This window comes from Apis dorsata, unplaced genomic scaffold, assembly GCF_000469605.1.
Source record: "Apis dorsata unplaced genomic scaffold, Apis dorsata 1.3 scaffold_530, whole genome shotgun sequence".
In the NCBI taxonomy this organism is placed as follows: domain Eukaryota; kingdom Metazoa; phylum Arthropoda; class Insecta; order Hymenoptera; family Apidae; genus Apis; species Apis dorsata.
The window spans coordinates 46,985-63,585 of NW_006263752.1; the positions used below are offsets into that span (position 1 = coordinate 46,985).

Consider the following 16,601-nt stretch of genomic DNA (forward strand, 5'->3'; position numbering starts at 1 on the left):
CAACGCCTCTTAACGGCATCAAAGTTGCGCAGTTTCGATCGTTTTGTCCCGCTGCGCGTCGTAGGAACCACGAAAAGGCCAAGAAGGGAGCGAGGGGTAGGAGTATCGTACGCACGACTCTGCGAGGGGGAGGGTTCTCGGTTAAATGAGGCTAACTCACCCTCTTTCGGCCTGGTGTTTCCCTCCCTGTTTCCACTGTTCTCTGTTTCCCTCGACTCTTGTGTTCCCTCTCTCCGAGTCAGTTCCAGTCGAATTCGGTGGTGGGCGCGGCCCCGCGCCCGAAATCGATTTTGGAAAGACGAAGAACGAGAGAAACTGAACGGTTACCGGACGAAGAAGCACGCGGTACAGAGATTACGGACTTACGGGCTTCCTCTGATCTAGCCGCGTATCGAGGGTGTAGGACGATCCCTCTGTTCGATGAGAGGTCATAGGAACCAAAGAGAAAGAGAGAGAGAGAGTCCAAGTCTCGGCTCGTTTCTTCGTTTCTCTCTCGTTTATTTTGGATAGGCGAAGGCCTACAGCGACGTAAGTTATAGCACTCTTCGTTCCACGAACGAAGACAACCGTCAGCCTGTGTTTTAATCATTAAGGTGCTTGTAAGGCTGCTCACAGCTGGGATCTTTGATCTACACTCGTCGCGCTCGGTAAAGCTACTTACAAGAAGGCTCGTGCCTCCGTCGACGACATGGAAACAGAGAGAGAGAGAGAGAGAGAGAGAGATAAAAGAGGAGAGTCAGATAGGAGAATCTTGCATGGTCGTAGACAGTGTACCGTGTGTCGAGTATCCGACTAGAGAGAGTGGGTGGGCAAGAATGGCGTAGTCTGGCTAACTCGATAACACCCATCGTTTTACGTGCGTGCACCACTTGTACCGTCGCCGATTTTCAAAGGGGTTGATATAATGTTCGAAGGTTCCGGCGAATTCGAGGAGGCCATTAATCGCGAATGAAAGTTTGATCGCGTAGCGGAGGCTCCGCTTTTAACTCGCAGAACCAACCGAAACGTTCAACTTGATCCGCGTTATTAATTCAATATCGAGCACGCGTACCGCGAATTAACCGGCGCTCGTTTTCGCGTCACGTTCCCTCGCCGCGAGCCTTTTAATTAACCCCCGCGTTTTCCACCCGGTTATCGATGTTTCTTCTCGTTTTGTCCTTTTTCTCTCCATTCTTTTCCTTCTCTTTCTCCATTTTTTTTTCTTTCTTTCTTTCTTTCCTTTCTTCTTTTTACTGCGCGTTTCTTTTCTCTTATTGCCGTTCATCGTCTGCCACGGTACATCGATTCCATCGATTCCAGGGAAAATACGCGTAATGCAGATTGTGGAAGGCGCCGCACGTACCGATTTTCCCTCTGATCTTGTATATTCGAAGGGTGGCCTTTTTCAGCGGGTGGACTATCCTCCTCCCTGGAGGAGAGAGTGAACGTGGCTTAAGGACCCTACACACGATGATACTTACTTAGCCACATGACTCCAGGTCTCGTGCAAAATAGTTTCAAATATCACGTTGCCTATTCATAGGTGTTGGTGTTGCCTCAGGTGCATGCGTAGTTTGGAAATTCATATTTTAAACCCATAGTTTCCCTCTAGGAAAATGAGACAATAATTTAGAGAGATGTTCTTCGGATATGTATTTTGGGATAATGTTTAAATTTTCAAATTATGTACAAATATTTGTAATTAATAACTCTGTAAAAAGTGTAAAAAATGAAATAACATCTATTAGAAAAATTGTTTTCTGATGGAGATAATTATTGCATTTGTTATATTTAATGAGCTTCAGATTTTCCATTTTTTTTTTAAATTTCTATCTCCTTATGGATGAAGCAAACTTTAAACTATGATCGTACAATCTAGTATTAACTGTTTGCTACAATTCCCATCATTTCACGTTTATGGACGTTACATATCTAACATATAAACTCACTATAATCGTCTCAACGATGCACCGTGCATTCTCAAGCAACCTATTGCCTTGCTAACTGTTAGCAACTGTAATTTCCACCGTTGTAACTGTCCATAAATATAAATAAACCTAACATAAATAAACGTAACATCAGTTTTCGCTCTATTCCTCCAATCCTACTGAAAGTGGAATTCCTTCCTTCCTCTCTTGCCAATTGGCTGCCGAGAATTGAATCTGGTCAGTTAGCGAGAAATTTCTGTACATCCATACACGCGATACGTAACATTTGTGCTATATTACTATAGTTTCACCGTGTGTAAGGAACTTAACTCGCGCGAGTCGGCCGTGGCACGTACGAGCATTCGGTCGCGAGAGCAACGAGCGGGATAGGACAATTGAATTTTGCCCGAGGGCCGTGCCTTCGTTTCAGGATTAGGCTTTAAGCCGGCACTTGCACGTATTCGTTTATTGGAGATTCAATTTGCCTGTCAAAGGCTCCGCCGTACTTTTTCTCCTTGCTGAGTTTTAATACGACACGTGGAGAATGGCTTTGATCGATCTTGGGAATCAAAGACTCTGTTTTGCTTCCCTAAAGAAACTTGTTGATTATTGGCAAAGATTATGTATTCTTTCTCTGTGAAAAAGATCGTTGAATCGATCGTTCTAATTCCTTAAAGAGACTCGTTGATCATTAGGTGGGGATTACGTATTCCTGTTTTGTGAAAAAGATTGGTAAGTTGATAATTCTAATCCCTTAAAAGGACTTGATCATTGGCCAAGGATTACGTATTCTTTCTCTGTGAAAAAGATTATTAATAATAGTGATTTCTTAAAGGAATCAATTAGTCTTCTTGATCTCCTTTATCTTATTGTACGTGAAAGTAATTGCACGCGTAGATTGTTTCTATCTTCTGCGAATTTTTAAATAATTACGCAAAAAGAAAAATGATAACATAAATAATACTTTGCAATCAAGTATAGAAGATTATGCATATGCAATTTTGATATTGAATTTTGTAAAGTGTGTGTGTGTATGTGTGTATTGTTGATCACGAGATGAAATAGCGTGCTAGGAGGAATGAGATGGTTCTTTTTCTTAGATTCTCGTTCATATAAAGTGTGTTCTTTGCAAGATAGAGTGAACTTTTTAGAGAACCAGTAGAAAGAAAGCTTTTAGTCCAGATTTTGTTTAAAATTAATTCGAATCTCGAGATATATTTCTTTTTTTAATTATAATTAAATAATTTAATTCATGAATATATTCTCAATTTCTTTTTCTTTTAATATAGAAAATATTTCGATAAAATATTTCTGGAATAGATATTCATTATTTTGAAATATCTTCTAAATTCTAATATATTTTAATTAAATTCTATAGCATATTTTATTTTATTCAATTTCGAGAATGTTTCGACAAAAATTTATAGAATTTATTCTAGGTTGGATAATTTGACTTTAAATTTTTAATTTTCAATTTAAAACTTGCGTTTTTGGAAATAATATTACCGCTGTTGCACCATCTGTAAGAGAAACCGCAAAATGTATATTTTAAAATAATGCGATGTTGGGAATATCGAGGAAAAAAAACAGAAGTTGTAACTTGCATCTTGCAAACTGCTTTCCATTGCAACGCTTAAATTTGACTTTTGAGATCGTATAAATTTTAAAAAATCAAAAGCGTAGATACGATGGAAATTCAAATATAATAAATTAAATAAGTATAAATAAATTGGAAAAATAAAAATATATATCTATTAAAAAATTATATTTGTGATATTTTCAAAATTATATATATTTGTGATATTTTCAAAATTAATAATTATTGAAATTTGTTCCAAATTAACTATGTATCATTATTCATCATATTATTCCATCATATTCTATCTTTATTTATTGAAAAATATCCACTGAAATAAATCTTGTTATCGTTCTTCAATAAAAATTTCCTTCCAATTAATTAAACGTTATTTCATCTTTTATTGATAAATCTTCGCTAGAATAAATCAATTAAAATTTTTTCTTTTTTGTCATTGTTTTATATATTTAAATATTTTATCCCCTATATCCTCTTCGAAAAACAAGAAATTTGTTTGCAATTAATTAAAAAACTTTAACATTTTATCTTATCTTGTTTACTGAAAAATCTTCGTTAGAATAAATCAACTTCGATAAATAATTCAACTGCTTTCTATTATCGTTCTGTATCTCATTATTTTCATCAAAAAAGAAATATTCTCGGCGACTTACACGATAAATTCGATTTACACGATAAATTCACTTTACAAATTAATCAAACGCCGATATTTCTCCGTGTTATTCCACCGTTTATCGAAAAATCTTCGCCAAGATAAATCTCGAATAAATTCAACTCGCGGCTCTTTGTCATCGGTCTGTATATCTCGATACTATTTTTCCTCAAAGAATTCCCCGAAAGACGACTTATACCGTTCGACGTTCCGGTAAAAAGGGATCAATACCCGGTGGCTGCCCGGCCGAAGCTTCCTTTCATCCGGTATCGGGATACATTCACCAGCCGTTCTGGCCTTAACAACTGACCCAGAGCGGTCCATCGGAACCAGGGGATATTTTCAGTTATACTTTTTCACCGATAGTCACCCACCACGGAAACTCATTTTCCAGTTTCCCCGCGAGAAATTCGATCAAACTTTCTTGATCTCTCGCGGCTAGATCCTCCGGAGAGGATAACGTTATCTCTAACTTTGTGATGAGCCGAGCATCGACTCTGCTATTTCTTGATAATACAAGCATATATCGGTGGTGAGAAAAAAAGAAAATTGGAATGGCTATGGCTAAAGAATAGTTTTTTATCGGGAGGAGCTTTATTGAAAGCTGGATGAAATCCATAATTAATTGAAAAATACAGGATTATCCTGGCTAAGTAATTCACTTAACACGTTCAATCCATTAAAAATTAAAACAGATTCCCGATATTTATAAAAAAACAATCGGTGAGAAGTGCAACGAAATCCATACTGTTTTCAAGATTTCTAAACAACGACGCTTGATTTCATCTATCGCATCTACGATTATACAGAATGCACATGTAGCATCCCTAATACTTTTTTCATACATAATACTTTTTAACTCCGTTTGAGTAGTCCATACACAGTGTCTCAGAACGAAGAACAAAGATAGAGTCGCAACAGGAGCTTTCTAAACTTCCGGTAACCTCTGCCAAAAGTTGGCGCTGCCGCGTAATCAGCAGACGCGGTTCCCCTTCTTCTTCTTATGAGAAACGTGTCTGGCATGAAATATTCCCGCGGGTAATTAGATTGCGTCGCGAATACTATGTATCTGTGTGCAACTGGGTAAGTGAGCTGTCGTCGGATTACGCGGGGATATCCGGATCCCTTGTTCGGAATCAATTCACGCGGAGGTAGCCTAATTCGAGGCCGATTCGTTTCGCGATACACCCTATTCTCCCGGTGATCCTCCTCGATGTCTAATCCACCGTCTCCACGTTCCGCCGCCACCACAAGGAGAAATTATCCCCGGAGATTGGCAGCCTCGTGGCGATGCGCTCGATTCGTCGACAATCGACTCGCTTCGGGCCAAGGGATACTGAGATTCATTAGCTGAGGTTCGAACGTTCGAGGAATGTTTAAGAGCGTCACGAGGAAGCGAGTTGGTGATCAGAGTTGGAAATGGATTGCCATTGTGTTGTTTGATTTAGGGAAATATGTTTTTCAGGGGATGGTTAGGGAGATGGGATTGAAATTTGGAAATTATTGGAATAAGTTGATAAGTATGTTTTGTAGCTTGGTTAATTTGTTCAATTTTGGATTGTCGATTTTAATTTTATGGGATAAATTAAATTGACAGTGGATATAGTATATAGTAGTATAATTAGATAATTAATTTGTCAAATGTTTCGTTTGTTTGAAATAAGTATTAGTCTCGGAATAGATGTTTCAACTTTGGATAATCGATCTTAATTTCATGATATAAGTGGATTTAACTGTTTTTAGTTTTGATATTTTATAATGGGTAATTAATTTTTAAAATATTTCTTTGTCACTTTGCTTGAAATGGATATTCTCAAAATGGATGTCGAGTTATCGATTTTAGTTTTCTAGGATAAGTTGATTTATTTTCATGAATTTTATAAACATGAGCAGTTAATTTAGTAAGAATATTTATTATTTTACTTGAAATAAATTTTTAGAAAAATAAGAACGAATGAACATATGAGCATTGACTTTTAATGCGATATTTATGTAGTTTGATACAATTGTCGAGTTATTTTTAAAATATTTACGTGATTTTAAAAATAAGATATGTTGTTCAATTATTTGAATTTCCATAAAAGTCAATAAAATAAAATAAATGGCGGTACATTCAATACATGTCCTGTTCGTGATTTAATTTAATAAAAACAATTTTTCCTACATTTGATACGCGAAATAAATTATCCATAAAAACACATAAACAGGTTATCCATAATTTATTTCCCGTCATAATCTTGAACATATCGTTTTGTACGCGTATCACTTTTAAAAAAAATAATCATTCTTCTCTATAAATAAATCTAATATATCAATCCGATTCTTAAATAAAAATTCGACGCGAAAATCATGAGAGGATCATAAAACAATTTTCACCGAGGATAGGAGGAAAAATGAGAGCGAAAAGTAGCGTCGTCGCCTCGTGCAAGTTCTCCGGGGATGAGATTGGACCGAATGAAAATCGTTAAGATTCTGGTGGCGTCGTGTCGTTGGTACATTTGAGCCCGTGCTCTCTTTGTTGGTACGCGTCCAAAGGAGCCGAGGGGATCGATAGCCGCTCTCAATTTTCGTCTCTTTCCGCGAGGACCGTTTCCACGAAAAGGTCGGCACGAAAACCGTGGAAAGGAAGAGGGTTATCGAACGAAAACCGTGGCCACGGTGTAATTCGGTGTGTTTTAGGATCAGGGGTCAGCTCGTAAAGTTCCCTGGGACAGCCATAAAATCAGCCGCAAAACCGACGTGTACCCTCGCGGGGTAACACGCTCGAAAACTATCGACCGTACACGCGTCTCGACTTCATCCATTTCCAGTTTAATTTTACAAAGGTTTGTAGGAATATACATTTTCGCCAGATCGAATTAGTATCGACAGTTGCAAGCATTTACGTTACGATTAATCTTTTACTTTTTTTTATCAATGTAGTATATCCAGATGGGATCTATTAATTTGAAGATATCTGTCTGTACAATTAATAGCAAGAAGAGTAAATTATTAATTATTATATTATATAAACGCTTGAATATTATAATAATCAAGCTATTAAACTTTTACAAACAATATAGAACAACATATAGAACATATAATAAAACGTAAATCGAAACTTTCGTGTTGCTGGAATTCGTATAATGAATATATTATATTAAAACTTCTTATTTCACGAGGATATAAATCATTCTCATACGTGGTCAGAATTAAGTAATACGGATCAGAAGCGTAGGTCAAGCAAGAAACAACGGTCCACGTATCATGTACAGAGAGTAGTTATGTCTCGAATTCCTCTTGTCAACAGGAATCTACGATCCTTTCGACACTCGAGATTCTCCATCCTGATTACGTTATACCCAATGCATACTGTTCCATTGCTGCTGATACGTACGCTAATTCGACAGACGGCAGGCTGATAATTCGATTCACGAGAAGCGTGGAACTAGCTTTCAACGGTATTACAGAGAAAGATCCTGGTGTAACGATACCGCTAATTAGCATATATTGGCCTGATTATTAATCGAATATTGGATGGATGCGTTTAAGACGATACCGTGGGGAGGAAATTGGCGGTAACCGAGGCCGATAGCTGTTCTGTGTATTTGTTTAAGAAAAGAACGTTCAAGGTTTCTGCTTTGAGACTCTAATGTATAGAAGGAAAGTCTTATAATGGGAAATTTGCGCGATATAAAGGCGAGTGAAAATGCATAAGATGAGTGTTTAGTGAAGCGTAGTTACGTTGAAAGGGGTTTTGTATGAAATTTCTGAAAATATTTGTGAACGAGCTTAATGTATATCGCGCGTATTTTCAACATAAGGGATACTTTCCTGTTTTAATGTATAATAAAGTATTAACAGGGAATAATGAATGTTTATTTTATAATTATGAGCACGTTTGGAGGGATTAAATGAATATTCTTAAATTATTATTATAAGAGTTTAAATTATTATATATTTTTATATACATTATTTGAATAATAATTTTTTCAAATAAAATTAAAATTTTTCCGTTATTTTTCTTAAAATTTCATTAAAAATTTCCACATTTACATAAAGCATGAAATTGCAACTAAGGATTAAAGTTAAATTTCAGTTAAATACCTTGATACGTGTAATCCTTTTCTACTTAACATCAGATAGTTTATGTCAAAAATATTTCAAAATAATTTAATCCTTTGAACTTACTTATTATTATTCAAATTATTTCGTTGTATTCACTCTTCTTGTTGATAATTCAATTAACACTTCTAAATTGATTTCACATTAAAATATACTAAATTAATAAGAATAATTTTAAATACTTCTTGAAAAATTGAATAGAACATTTTTCACTATTAAATAATTAATGTTACGTAATGTTACATCCACTTTTAAATTCGTACGCCAAACCATTGGCTCGTATCACTGAAATCGCGCCCAAATTATCGGCCGAAAGAAAAACGTTCCACAACTTCGAACTCTCTCACCACACATTACACCGCAGATTCCCAATCACCTTCAACCCCATATACGGAACCACAGTTTCCACCTCCCAATTTAAAAGCATCGCGACACGGCGAAACAGGTCAAAGCAAAGAGAAATCAATTTCCTTCCGTAGTTCTCGTCTCGCTTTGCGATAGCGAAACACCGTGGATATTGATTCCTTTTTTTGTTTCCGCGATAGCGGAAGTCTCCCACAGGGATTTAACCGTGTGAAAGAGGATCGACACCTACTGTTCCAAGGGATACTTCATTAATCACTCGTTTTCCCACGAGCACGCCCTTCCTTCGTCGACATTTCTGTTCTTCCCTTGATAAAGATATTCGAGTACTTGTAAATGTACTCGAGATAGCTATTCAATTATTATTATGAAACATTTTTTAATAGTTTTAAAAAATAATGGAGATGTGATATTCATAAAATTAGGTATTATTTAAAAAATAATTAATAAATTCTCTTAAAGCCTTAAAGAATAATTCTTTTCTGAATTCTTCGTTTCTCTTTAATACATTTCGTGTTATAGTTCGTCGATTTCATTCATCCTTGCGCTTCGTGAACGCAGATAAGAAAACTCTTGGCGCCTGACCCATCTCCAAGCTTATCGCTAAAGTAGAATAGGCAGAAGACACCTATTAAGAAAACCTTTGATATCTGACTCGTCTTCAACTTTATCAACTGGATGGAATAAGCAGTAGACATCAGATAAATATCTTGCACTTGTTAAGAAAATTCTGGCGCCAGACAGGACTGTTTCTTTTGATAATTAGTTTTCGATTCAATTATCGATTTGCCCAGGTTATTAGATTATTTTATTAGACACAAAAGAAAAATATTAAATAAATTTAAATTAAATCTAATTTTTTTTAATTTAATTAAAGCAATAATAATTTAAAATATCGCCAGAAAACACAGACTATATTACCAATTTCTCATTTAATTTTCTCTTTATCCATTTGATAACAATATATTCTATCAAACTACAGTTCTCAACTCCTTTTATTACATTTCAGTTCACTAGAATAAAATGCATAATACTTGAAGATCCAAAAGAGTACATATAAGCTGTATACTAACTAACCATTTGTTTTTACAGGGGACGGAAGTACAAAAGCGACAGCCGTGGGGGTTGTTACGAGTTTGTTCCATTCGACAGGAGTTTGCGGAGCAATAATTAGATCAACCCCACGGAGAAAGCGTGGACGAAAGGGGATAGCTTTGGTGGGGATAATTAGGTAATTGGTCTTGCCATATCTTGCGATCGATTCACGGGAACCGGCTAATTTCATTTTAATCAAGTTGTTCGAATAGCTCGAACTTCGGACACATTTTTCTTACCGCCCAGAAGTATTCCGTCCTCGTGAATAATTCCGGAGAATAACGGATTCGAGGAGGAGTCTAGACAGTGGAATTAGACTCGAACAAGTAGAGCATAGTAATGAGTGCGAATTATTTTCTAGGATTCTCTGTAATCCGTCCTTAGCTTCCTTGCCTTGTAATCCACGCCGATACTGCCGTGCAATTTGCATCTGTTTGATTTATTATTTCTTCTGAGATTCGCGAGAATGACTGGGCGATGTGTACTTAGCCTGTTCCAGAAGCTCGTTTGATAGATAATTTCGTTAATTTGAATGCATGCTCTGGTGCACGTAATAATGAGAATTGAATTTCGAAGGGGTTGGATTCTAGGAATAAAAGAGATAAATAATTCCCAATAATGGGATATTGAAAAATTATCGATTTGACAATCGATCCAAAAGAACGAAATTATAACAATTGATATTCCATCGTTCAATAAACACGACAAATCGATCCAAATCAAATCCAAATCAAACATCAAGGCGTCACGTTTATTCAGTAGACGAAGAAAGATCCCACGACCGGAAGACCTCTCTCTTCTGCGTCACTCGTGTCACGTCGAGGCCTCGTAAAATGTGGAACAACATGGAATCGGATTTCCCGTAAAATTCCGTTCTTGTATCCGTGCTTGTCATGGGACGTACACCCCATATTACAAGGTTCCATTGATACCCTTCCAACTCGAGGGTATTCGAAAGGATTTTCCACGGTTCTTTTCGATGGTGAGCGTCATTGAATATCGTGGACACGGCAAAGGATAAGAGAAGCTGACAAGATTGAAAATTCTTTGAATTTGGATGAAATTTCGTAGATTTGAAAAGTAATGGATACGTAGTATAACCTCTGATTAATTTTATCTCTTTCATAAATTTTTATGAATAGAAGAATTTTCTTGAAATAATGCGAAATCCAAAGTTATTAAAAGTCTATTTCGATAACGTTCAACCTTGAATTCGCAACTACACCTCGACTAACTCGATGGAGTTTATCATCCATAATCTCTAAAGTTCTCACACACACTGTCCGTCTGTTTCAGCGGCAGGAGCGAAATTTCGTGGCGAGACGTCTGGACACGCGCACCTCCTAGCGGTTCAAACGGTTGTAAAAGTAAAGTAGGAGAGAGAAAGAGAAATGGAACAGAGGGTGGCGTGAAAGGTGGCGCGGTTTAATCCGTGGTTCAACGAGCGCGGCTTGTCGAGTTCGAGCCCGTTAATGGAAGGTTAAGCCAGCTGATCCTCGGCTAACTTTGTACACCTTATCGAGCAAGGAGCCTATCGAACCATTCCCTCGTTTACCTTGCGTCCTACTCTTCGTGCATCGATCAAACAGGTGTTTGTCTAAGGAATTTACGACACCGATCGCTCGCATCGTCCGCCAGAGTAATTGCACCCTCTTCGACGCCCACTTTTTGATTCTGGGAAGTTTGTTTGGGTGACTTTAAAGTAGAAGAACGTTGAAACGAGTCTTGGACACAGTTTTTCCACTTTGGCCGGTGGTAAAAAGAGGTTGAATGATCTCGCCGGAGGAATTGCCGCTGCCAAGTTCTATTGATTTTCCGAGGGACCCTCGGGAGATGATGCAAGAGAGATTTAATAGCGGAGATTTTCATCGAATTTCTGTCTTCGTCGATATGGCTGCATGGCGCCACTGAATGTGGGACTTTGTAAGCTTTCGTGGGACGCTCTTTGGCCTAATTTTTTATATCTGAGAGATTAGAATGGAAGAATGGATTTGATTACATTATATTTTGGGATTTCATTTGATTAAAAGATATGGATTTCCGATCTGTGAGAGATAATTAAGGAATTTCTTTGAATGGGTGGATCAATCTTAATTGTCAAATTCTGGGATATTATATATATGATATATAATATATACTATAAATTCCAATTGAAAGTATAAATTAAAAGTATTATAAATCTAGACGGAAGTTTTAATTATTGAAGAGTAATATCACTGGATTTTCTTTATGCTGTTCGTTATTAAGATTTCATTGTTTCAATTCGAAAAAGTATATCTTTTTCTTCGTAAATAACTTAAAATTATAATAATTTTAATATCGTGGGCGATTAATAAAAGTATACAAAAGAGCGTATTAAATTTCAAGAAGAAATTAATTAATTTCTATGATATTTTCTGTGCTCAGCAAGAGGCTGGAAAATCTGTCGAGCTATTCATTAAATTTAATTTCAAAGATTGGGAAATCGAACATGGTCGATTCAATTTCGCGATGCATCTCTATTTAAAATCACAAGCATACATATTTCTTTAAAGCGATTGAAGTGTTCTTAAAAATCGATAATTAACTAAATTCCCTTCATTATTATCGATAATTATTTCAGTATTTGGAAAGCTGAAATATTATCCTTTTCTTATTCAGTTAAATATTTTCCACGTAAAATATAAAAATTGTTAAAATCTTCTTGGATTTATGAAACATAGCTATCTATATCTAGCTATATCTACTAATCCCAAAGCACTGAAACAGTGTAACTATGGTATATTTCCTATCATATCAACTGTAGGATATGTCCAACCCATCTCAAGAGAGTAAAACTTTCCTCGAACAATCTCAAGATTTTAAGTATCGTAATAGAGTTCTCGAAAGCTGTGCGATCTCAAACACAAGGCTCCTGAGACTCGACAGAAACCATCCAAATATTATAACATCTACTAGAAATTAGTTCCAAGTCATAAGACTCATTATAAACTACTTTGTAGTTTAATTCTTCTAGAACTCCAGAGACTCTGAGTCATGGAATTTAGAAATTCGTAACATTGAGATTCTCGAAACTCTATCTTATTGGTGCCAAATTTAAGATATATACTTTACTTGTCATATTTATTATTATCAAAACATAAATCTTCCAAGACGTTAAATTCCATCCATAAACCAAAGATTTTAAGATTTTTCCAAACATAAATTTTAGAATCCAAAATTATAAATTCTAAACCCAAATTTTAAATCTCTGGATTTTGAATTCCAAAAATTTAAATTCTCATCAGTGATCTTAAATTTTAAGAATTTAAATCCCATCTCATAGACACGAACTTTGAATCAACACGCTAAAATCAATATATAAAGTTCTTCATTAACATTTTCATCTAAAGTTTGATTTCTCCATTAAACTCGATACGATCTAAATATCGTTAATAGAGCATTTCTCGTGTAACAGAATGACTCTGTCCCATATCCCATCCGAATCAAGATGGAGAGTTGTTCGAATAACTTCAAATAGGAAAGTTTTGACTTTCATTGGTGAGTGAAGCAATATATCCAACGGATAGAGCGTATGTGAGGCGAGATAGTCGGTTAGGGTGGCTCCTTCGATAACATCTCGTAGCGATTACGGTTGGTCTCCTTTCGCTTTTCAAGTTCCATTCTTAGGGTGAAGGGATCTCTGCATTCCATGTGGTAACGATGATTCGGTATCAAAGCGAGAAGCGGCTCAGCTATCCACGCGATTAGTCCTACGAAGTTTCGCGGATCGTTGAACCCGAATAGCGAGTTTTCCACTCCTCGGGAGTTATTGGGTTCCATAAAGACTTCAAATCGGTTTTCCTTTTGCCGTTGACACACGCATGAATAATAATAACAATTTATTGTTTGTGTAATCGATACGAGACAAATATTTTAATCAAAAGTTATAATTTTTAATTTAGTTTTAATCATGGAATGCAGATTCTTTAGATTATTTTTCGAATCATTTGCAATTCATTTATTTGATATATTCTTTTCTTAATAATTAAATAAATTAGAGTATTTTCTCCAAGATATTTATTAATCAAAAAATAGATGTAAAAATTTAATATATATATATATTATATGCATATTACTATAATATGCTTCGTTTGATTTAAATATATCGACAGAATGATTATTTTATAATTATTTGTCGATGGAAACAATTGCAATTAATAAAAATAGCAGCTAACCCATATTCTTTTGTGATTCGTGAATTATTCGTATCCAATTTATTTTGAAAATCATGCCTGAAAATTTTCTTCCCCCTTTTCTTGAGTTTCTTTTTTATTCTACAAAGATAATTCAATCGGAATTATTCAAGCAAGTCCAGTGGTTGAAAATACGTACAAGATAAGTTTCTTTCGACGACAGAGAAACTCGGTCTCGTACGTTTCGTCCACAAATTGCCAGGACGTCCTGGTGGTGGTTCGACTACACCTGCAGCTTGAGGGAAATTTATTGGCCGGGTCAAACTCGTTTATCAGACTCGGAAACGTTGTCGCGAGCCGCTTAAAATTCAATCGGACGCGAGCCATCGTCTCCTCTTCTTGCCTCTATCTAGATAATTCGATGATACCTTTTTCCTTTTTGACTTGAAGTAGCGTGAATATTACATTTCAGTGAAATTACCCATGTAATTATATAATTACAGAAATATATCTGAACATTTGCATTTTGATGTCTTTTATTTTATTGTGATTAAAAATTTTTATTTTCGAACAAATAATTCTTATTGATTTCGTTAATTGGAACAAAATTTCCTATGCAACAATTACGTGCACGAATTATTCTTCAATTCAACTTCAATTACAAGATTTAAAATCTCATAATTTGATTAGATAAAAATATTTTATAAAATAACGTACACAATTTTATATAAAACCAAAATCCATCAAATCAAAATTAAATTATTTTAATTTAATTATTTAATTATTTAACTATTTTTCCGTTTTTTTATGAAGAGATAAAAGTTAACAAAGATTATTTATAATCTTTGAATCATAAATATATAATTATCTCTTCGAATGCTTCTTAATTTGATTAAAAATTGCTACTCACAAGCAAATTATTTATTTATTTATAAACTCGAAATTAAATTTCAAATTAAATCCCTTCCCGAATTAAATCGCTTCATTTATTATGCAACAATTTAATCTCATATGCATTCCACTTGCATTTCGATATCCCTTCGATAAAATGTCATTCTCCTCGTTTATATTTACTCTCTTTATATTTATACATCACGATATTAGACAAAATCGTACGTACGTTAAAGACAGCAAATGTTTCTTTCCATCGATGTTTCAAGAAAACAACATTACTGTTCCCTCGAAATTACGGTTACGGTTTATTCCCTTAGCGAAGATGCGTCATAGGGTGACGATCAAGAAGAATAGTCTTGAACGCGAGCAATGGGAGAAAGAATAGGGTGTGTATACGTGAAGAGCTATTTAATTTGTTTCCTAGGGTGTTGCGCGCCCGGTCGCCCCATTAGGCGAGAATGGGCCCCGCGATTTATGCGCCGACGAGATTATCTCGAAGATAAAGGCGGACAGCCAGATAACCGCCGGAATTTCGGGGGGTTGTTTCCGTATGGAAGACAGATCGAATTTATCACCCATCGACCTACTTAACTGTTGCAGAGTGGCGAGGGTGAATCTTGGCTCCGATGTTCCACGCGAAGAAAGTAGGACTCTCGCGATTGTTCCGCGAAAATCTTTCAGAATGTCGATGAAAACTGGATGGGCGAGATTTGGGAAGTTGTTGGTAGAAACGCGATGGGAATATTTATTTTATGATTTTTGTGAATTATGAGGAAATTGTGAAATGGTGCTCGAATGGTTGTTTAAAGATAAAATTGCTGAAAAATATGGATAAGATACTATTTACACAGAATGATGAGAATTAATAATTAATTTCTTTGTATAAAAAAATTTTCTTTATATTTCTAAAAGAAACTCCCATTATATCAATTCTCTTCTTTCATCTCCTTAAACAATTCTACCTCCAAATTTTTCAATCTCTCGTCATTCCAATTAAAATTAACCCCGCTCGATTTCTCGCAATTAACAAAATTCTCCTTATCCAAGATCAAATACCTCGATAATTATCATTCCCAACGAATAAACGAATTCACCAACGACTCGATCGAATAGAGAAATTCGTTTACAAATGATTCTGGAGAATTTGATGGCCGATTATTGAACGAAAGATCGGCAAGTATGATTCGAAAGTTCAGGTCTCGAAGCGTACGAAACTTTTGTAATTGTTCCATCGATTTATTCTCCCTCTTCTTAGCCTGGAAATAAATGTTCCTTCGATCGAGCGAGCGCACGCAGCTTCCCGAAATTAAACGGTTAGGCGTGCCTGATGCTCTTCTTCCTCTTGTTCCCATTTAAGGGAATAACAATAGGCGGGCTGGCGAAAATAGAGAGGAGTGTTTTTTGAAAATAATTGCTCGGAAGCTTGAGTATGCCGTGGAATTGGATGGGGGGTTAGAGTATGGATTGTTATCCTTGCTGTGTAATTTCCACCGGGTTGCTGGAAAACGGGTGGTAGGGATTTTAAGAAACAAGGGGTCAAAATTGCGCGGGCGTCGTCCTCGGTTGAACTCGACGAGGGATGGTGTGAAGGTATGGAATATCGTTACAAGGGATGCTAAAGGGATTCTTATGCGGTATTTGATGAGTTTCGTGAGGAACGGGCAATGAACCTAAGTTTATGTGGTTGGTTCATTATCATATATTATCCTATTTTATAACAATATGGATATCATTCTATGATTTTAGAAAAATACATTACAAATCGTTCAGACGATGCAGTTTCTTCACCAATTTGATAATAATCGTGATAAATATTTAAAATACAATTTTTCAAATTT

The 16,601-nt window shown here is 35.8% G+C and overlaps 1 long non-coding RNA gene across 1 annotated transcript in view; it reads left to right on the top strand.

Moving 5' to 3' along the window:
• LOC116186265 overlaps positions 1 to 15,535 on the top strand; it is a 48,140-nt gene extending 32,605 nt beyond the window's left edge. Inside the window, exons 2-3 of the long non-coding RNA XR_004151226.1 lie at positions 9,713 to 9,851; positions 15,364 to 15,535. This is a non-coding gene — a long non-coding RNA (uncharacterized LOC116186265). The remainder of the gene's footprint in view (positions 1 to 9,712; positions 9,852 to 15,363) is intronic.
• Positions 15,536 to 16,601: the final 1,066 nt, after the last annotated feature.